Raw genomic sequence first — 7,852 nt, forward strand, 5'->3', positions numbered from 1 at the left:
TTATGAGGAGACTGGCCTGCTGGTTGAAATATGACAGGGAGTTTTCTTAATGCTTAAAACGGGGTTTGTTTATAGTTTATAGAAGTCCCGTATTTCAACACACAGCCAGTCAGCTTGGTAATGCTGTGAGAGGAGGAGGGTCAACATGGTACTAGAGGGGTAAAGCCCTCAAGAAAATAAATGTGTTTCTCTGATCACCATGTCAATCAACTGGGGAGCTTCAAAAGTGGCGGTAATCAGGGAAATTGCCCAACTTGCTGGCTAAGGGCAGAACTGAGGTTTTAGGACAAGTCAGTTACTTTGACATGAAACCAAGCACAGACACTTAAAAATGTATATGATTGGGAAACCACATTAATATAAAATAAAACGGCTCCATAACTGCAAAATGCCAAGGTGTAAAATTTCTGTGTTCAAACTTACACATCTTTATTAGTGACTACTTTTTAAAGACCTTAAAGTCATCGGCCATTGTGTAACATAACGTGCTAGGAATGGTTCATTTAGATGCCTTTGATTCGTATTGCTGTTTACACTTATGCAATAAGCTGCACCCAAGATTGTTTAGAAACCTGGGTCCTCAGGTGGTCTCTGTCCTCTTGTTTTGTGTAATCCAAGAGCTGTTTTGGTGACACTATATGGATCTACACAATATGTGTGTTCCAATATGATTTCTAAAACATCATGAATTCCAACCGTCCAATAAACCCAACTGCACAGCCCTTATCTTTTGGCAAGCCTTAATGTCACATTGAGTTCAATGACAGGCAATGATTCAGCACTCTATGTGCACTTTCCCCCAAACAACGATAACAATGACTGACACCTAGACTTTCAACGCTCAGCAAAGAGGGACAGATATGTCATGCTAACTCCCTGCCTCCATGCTTCAGCCTCAGCAACTGGCAGCAAATCAAACCACACAAGACTGCAAATAGTAGAAGGCCAAACAGAGAAAGGTCCCACTTTCGGAGCACTTACGGAAGGCCACAGGTATTTTTCAGAGTGGCCTGATCAGGCTGCGCAATCTCAGCAACAGAGCGTGCACCTGAACTATGGCATGCCTGACATTCCTCACATTCGAAAAGAGGACCGGAGGATTTAGTAGAGGGAAAACATTTTTGTAATTGTAGCAGGGATGCTTAGCTAGGGAGTGCTAACAATTTTTACAAAGGTGAAGAACATCAGGCACTGTAAACACAGCTGCCTCCACTTTATTATGAGCCAAAAATACAAAATAGACTGTATTTCTAAACAACTAAAATAGGGCTGTGCATTGGCAAGAACTTGGCGATGTGGTACGCATCAAAATACAGGGTTTACGAGTCAATAGGTCACAATTTATTGTGATACTGTAAACAAGGTGATACCAAGAATGAACCACTGTCTAACCTTTATCTCATCACATAATAATTCAAAATCAATATTCGGTTTTTGAATATTGATACAGTATCACACAACAAAATATTGCAACACAGTATAATACTGAGATTTCCTTACACCCCTTTTAAGACGGTCTCAGTAAAAAGGACAAGAACAAAACTATTACCATAGTGGACGTGTGATGAACTTGAACACTGTACTAATAATGCTAATGCTATTTTTTGTGCTAAACCTAACAGATTTGACACTGTAAAAGGTGCAGTCAAGCCAGGTTGCTTTAGTTTGGTTCAAATTAGTATATTCAGACCAATTAACAATAAATGCGTCTTGTTGCTGGGAGTCAGTGAGAGAGGGTTACTTTCTACATAATTACTTAACTAAGTTACTTTCTACATAATTAAATTAAATAAATCACTTAGCATCACGTATCATGCTTGACATCAGTTTACTCAGCTTGTAACTAAGTACTCTTTAAAAACTGTCTGTTTTTAAACTGTTTTGTTTACCAAAAGAATTGCTAGTTAATTAGTTAGTTAGTTAACTATGTGACTCATTTGATTTAAATAGTACTGCTGTGGTACATTAATGATTAGAATACACTGTAAAAGGTAAGTCACATGACTAAAATAAGATAGAACTAAGGTAGCTAGCTAAATGTGTGACTAGAATAGCTTTAGCTGCTAGTTGATTCGTGCATGACTATAACCAGTACGTGATATATAAAAGATTGAACTTGAATAGCATAGCTAAAGTAAATTCATGATTTGAATAACACTACAAATTTAGCTGTATTTGTGTTTGAAAGCAAGACAAAAAAAACTGTTTAGTATCAGGAAAAATTAGATGGAAAAATATTAGGAACATGATCTAATAAATACATGGGTTTGCCATATCGCATCGTACGCAATAATATTGCCAACATTTTTGAATATCGTGAACGTTATTATACCCCGAAATATCGTGCCATATCACCCACCCCTAATTCTCACATCAGGGTACCACTTTTTTTTGCTGTTTTTAGCAAAAGAAAAATTCACACTGTTCTCATTTCCTATTATTTATCTACTAGAGACTAGGAATTATATCTGTCCAGTAACATTTATTTTACTTTAATCCTGCATATATGGAGATATTTTAAATGCATTATTAGTATCATGACATTCTGGATCATTGACTTTTGTTACAAATCTGAACTAGTGCTTGTATTTTTTTAGATTTCAGTTAGGGATGTGCCATATCATATTGTACACAATAAAAAAATAATATTCATATTGTTGCAGTAGTGTATTCTTGAAATCATTTTTGTAATTCAGTGTTTTGTCATATCGCCAAGAGCATTGTTATCATGAAAATACCATGAAATATTGTGATATTATTTTAGGGCCATATCGCCCACCCCTAATCTGACATGACTATCACGATAATAATGCAATCTGTTTATCAGTGATTAGAGTAAAATAAATGGTTTTAGGCAATCGACAATCTGGTAGATACTGTCATGTAAAATGAGAACAGCATGAATACTGCTTTGAATTAAGCAGCAAAAAAGTAAAAAAAAAAAAAAACTTTATGTTCTGCGATGTGACTACTGCGATATCAAAGCAAAAACTATATATTGTGCACACAAACACAAATCTATTTTTTCATGAATACGCTGTGGACTGAATAGTGCACAATATATAGCGAAGAAATAGTTTGTGATCTTACTGATGTAACACACCTGATTCATCTCACCAGTTCATTAGTCTCAAGAGTTGCATCAGGTGTGTTAAAGCAGGAAAAACCAAACAATGTGTCGAACTTCTGAACCAGGCTTGAGAACCCCTGTTGTAACTGTATCACTGGTCCTAGGCCAGACCTCATGCCTGGTTGGCTTCTTGCTGTTTGATCAGCTGCACAGCTGCAGCGACACAGTAGCAAGCACAAGTGTTGCTTCTGAACATGCAACGAGTAAAAGATGGTGTCATATGAAACTCATCAACACAGTCTTTTCACAGGGGTTGCTTAGCAGCCATTGACTAGACGTGGGTAGCAGCTGCAGCAGTAAGCTGCACTTGCCTACAGCTCCACTAATGCACCTATGTGCTGTGTTGATGGATGTGTGCTCTTCAAATGATACAACTAAAAAATAGATTTGTTTGCAAGACAAGTAAAGTTTTAATTATTTCACAATTCACTCTGCTCTGTGTGAACAGGACCTGATCTGATCAATAAGAACAGATTTTTGTTTCTGACAGATGCTGATAGATGTAAGATGGACTTAACAGTGCGTGTTTACAACATAACAGTACTAACTTAGAAAGTATTGACATGTATATGTATATATAAAGTAACTGCAGTAGTTTAATAAGTTTTACGTATTTCTGAAGTATGACTGAAATAACAGCAAATATTTGTATGACGTAATAGGGTGGCTAGTATGTATTTGAATGCAGTAAAAATATAGCTCTATTAGGTAACAGTGTATATGTGTAAGGAGTTACAGTACAGATCTGTACAGTGTGTATTTGTATGCAGTAAAAGTACTGATCTGTATGAGGTAACAGTATGTATTTGTATGCAGCAGTAAACAGTATGTATTTGTATGCAGCAGTAAACAGTATGTATTTGTATGCAGCAGTAAACAGTATGTATTTGTATGCAGCAGTAAACAGTATGTATTTGTATGCAGCAGTAAACAGTATGTATTTGTATGCAGCAGTAAACAGTATGTATTTGTATGCAGCAGTGAACAGTATGTATTTGTAAGCAGTAACAATATGTATTTAAAAGTTGTAACAGTATGTATTTGTAAGCAGTTAACAGTATGTATTTGTAAACAGAGCTGTATATTAGCTAAGCTAAGCTAGTTTAGTTTGGGTATAGTTAGGTTAGCTCAGCCCACTCCTCCTCCACTGTGACACTTGAGTTTAGAGCTGCTGCTGCTGCCGCTGCTGGAGGAGAAAGCTCAGGTCTTACCTGGTCGTCTGAACTGGCTCTGGGGTGAAGTTCTGCTCCGGTGAAAGGTCCTACTTAATCCCATTGCATTTCTTGAGACGATTTTAAGCACTTTTTATCCCGCAGTTCAAATAAACGCTGAAATGTAGCTGGAGTTTAAAGCACTTGTAGCTACATATGAACTCCCAAACAAACTACAAACTAACTCTAAACTCCGCTCCCGCTCCTCTCTACTGAAAAAGAGCCCTCAGATCCGCGACTCTATAGCCGAGCAGAGTCATGACCAGCGGGTTAAACCCCTCCAGATCCAGCCTGAGAGAACTGCGTAATGACCGCAGGAAAAAAGGCTGGAGTGGTCAAGAGAAAAATAAACAGCGCCGGAGCTTTCTCTCTCTCTCCTCTTCTCTGCGCACCGTTCACCGCTCCAGTCTCTCAGCACAGGCTCCTCCTTTATTTCTTCACTTAAACTCCTAAACTGGGGTTTAAATATCTGCAGAAATCCGCTCCTAAAAACCTACGAGAAGTTAATCTTCGTGAAAACACGCCGAAGTAAATATTCTCTACTGCGGGGGATTCTCCATGTCAATCGACTCCTCCTCCGCCTCCTTCAGCCATATACCACTCGCCAAAGAGTCGGCTCTTCAGGAACCGGTTCTTTTAAACGAATCGTGGACGGATTCGCGAGTCACACTTGAACCGAGCTTGTGTTTTGTAGCACTAATAGGGCTTGACTATTCTTTAACCCTGTATTTTGATATTTAAAGAAATTTAAATGCATCATGTTTTCACAAACAGACAAACTGCATTAGTATTATCAGATAGAAATAGACAAAAATAATTAAATACTACATTTAAAATAAATACGGAGTTTTTATTCCACAATTAACAATAATAATGTTATATGTCATCCAATTAAACTGATCTGAACTGGTCAGATTAATGCCCAGTTTGTTTTTAAAGTTTATGTTATGCACATAATACACACGAGAGATGTCTACCATTTATCACAATAGCAAATGCACAAATCACAATGCAGTAAAATAATGTCATATTGCCCAGCTCTTATCTTTAGTTTTAAGCGCCTAACTAAAAACGAAAGCCGTTACTTTACTATACAACATTCTAACTTAAAATATTAGATACAAATGCAATACTATACTAATTTAAATATGTATATAAAAAGTTGGAATTTTATACTACTAATTAGTAGTTTATATAATAACTTAAAAAAACTTTTTTAAAAACCTTTTTTTTAATTCGCTTTTTTGTATTCTAAAACGGAAGCATTAAAATAGGTTGAATGTTTGCTAAAGTAAACAGAGAAATAAGACGTATAACTTGTGTACACTGTGCATATACATAAAATAAATACATTTTAAATTACAAATATAAATAATATAATTAATAATGTGTAAGCTAAGCTATCTAAGTTATTTATAAATAAATAAATAAATAAATAAGGGACTGGTGTTTAGAAAATAGTTAAATTCATGGGACATTACGAAGACTTTAATAAACACATTACAAAGACTTTAATAAATTTAACCTCATGAAATTGAAACATAAAAAAATTATAATTTTTAATTCTAGAACATTTTTCAGAGGAATCGCTGAATCGACTCTTGTTGTCGGTTGAAGCGCTTTGACCGGGGCGCTTACGAAGTGTTCTGCCGTTCGATTCATTAAATACGTTCAAAAGAATCGGTTCTTTAAACGAATCCATCTCCCCTTCCGCCCTCCTCCTCTCTTGTCGCCTAAACTTGCCTTTTCATGTTCGTTCAGAGCGACACGAACTACAACCAATCAGAGGCGATTAACTGGGTTGAGTGGGTGAGATCGTGTCCAATAGGAAAGCAGAATGATAGTGGGTTTGATGTGCTGGTCTGAACCAACCAGAACGTTCTCTGGCTTCGGTGTTGACCAATGAGATGGCAGTGTGAGTGTGTTTTGTCAAATGGGCCCTAAATACATCAAAAGAATATTATAATACAGAAATAATACGTTATTTCAGCATATTATTAAACATAAAAACAAATAAATGTTTTATACAAGTCATATAAATTAGTGTAAATTATGTAATGTAATTTAAAATGTTGAATTATTAGAAACATTGCAAACTGACAGCCGACAACAACTCAATTCTACATCTTTGGCGCCATCTACTGTCAAGATTAAGAAAGTTTAACAGTAACTCCAGGTATACTGGTAAATATAGAGGCAGGGGAAATACAGGAGATCCCTAACTCTGTCTATCTGTCTGTCTGTCTGTCTGTATATCTATCTTGTGCTAGTGTTGTGTTTGTCATTTACAGTGCTAATAATACTTGCAATACTTTTACTCTACATACACGTTTTTGTTAAACATGTCCATCCTGTCATGCAGCTTGCCATGCATTTTATAAATATCAATTATTTAAAGATGCAGTCAACCATTTCTTTAAAATAAACACTTTCTTCAGAGAAAATCAAAGAAATAAGTGGACTTACTTTGAAACATGATTTCTAAATGTCACATGTTTTAGTAACAGAAACAAGAAAAATTTAACCATCTTTAGCAAAGAAAAATAAGTAAAAAATGAAGTAAAACTTCATCAAATTCAGAAAACATAAAAAAACATAAAAATTAAATGTAATTTGGAAATGTTACAACAAGCAAATGGCACCCAATGACCCAAACAACTGTTCATTGTGAACTTGTTCTGTTTTAAAAAGATACATTTAGATTTTTTCTAAATTATTTAAATTACTGAAATATATTACTTAAATATATTAACTATGATAGGTGGGACATCTTAAGTGTTAACTCACATAAACATGCAGTGAAATGTAAAAAACTTGTTGAAAAAAAAGATATATATAATTAATTGCTGAACATGCAACAGCAAGTCCCCATATCCAGTCCCCATTCTTTCCTCTGTATGCTTATGCACCTCCTAGCTTGTAATTTATTAGTTATGATACTAATACACAAGAATATGTATCTTTGCATATTGCTCTGTGTTGTATGCTATTAAATAAATAAATAAATAAATGTGAAGTCTGTAATGTCACTGATGTTTAAGGCTGTTTATCCCAACATGACAGGGAGGTGGACAGGGAATTCTCTTAAATAGTTTTAAACAGTTAAAATAAATGTGGAACATGTAGAACATGCAGAAAATATACTTAAAGTATAGATTAACATTCCTCTATATTTGCAAAAAGTGTGTTAATTCAGTGTAAATCTTACACCTAGTAGTTTAACCTTCTATACCTCTGAAACAAAAGTCATGTTATATTGTTATTGAACAAATGCCTCTTTGTAAAACCCCTAAAGAACCCTTTAAAGCCATGGTTCTTTTTCCATATAGTTCTAGTTAAGGTATTGCCTTAACTAGAAAATCACTGAAGCCAGAAAATACATAGGCATGAATTAAACATAAGATATAGGTTCTACTAAAATATATGTCAGGGTCAGATGTTTTCTAGATTCCTCTTGGCTACCTGATTTAGACCTTCCCTTTGGACGGAGAAACATTTTGAGGAGGCTGGT

The 7,852-nt window shown here is 35.4% G+C and overlaps 1 protein-coding gene across 1 annotated transcript in view; it reads right to left on the minus strand.

Annotated features, from left to right (window-relative positions):
• tesk2 (testis associated actin remodelling kinase 2) overlaps positions 1-4,948 on the minus strand; it is a 59,032-nt gene extending 54,084 nt beyond the window's left edge. Inside the window, exon 1 of the mRNA XM_022679153.2 lies at positions 4,342-4,948. The gene's annotated coding sequence lies outside the window, so the exon portion shown is untranslated. The remainder of the gene's footprint in view (positions 1-4,341) is intronic.
• Positions 4,949-7,852: the final 2,904 nt, after the last annotated feature.

Source organism: Astyanax mexicanus, chromosome 4, assembly GCF_023375975.1.
Source record: "Astyanax mexicanus isolate ESR-SI-001 chromosome 4, AstMex3_surface, whole genome shotgun sequence".
In the NCBI taxonomy this organism is placed as follows: Eukaryota; Metazoa; Chordata; class Actinopteri; order Characiformes; family Acestrorhamphidae; genus Astyanax; species Astyanax mexicanus.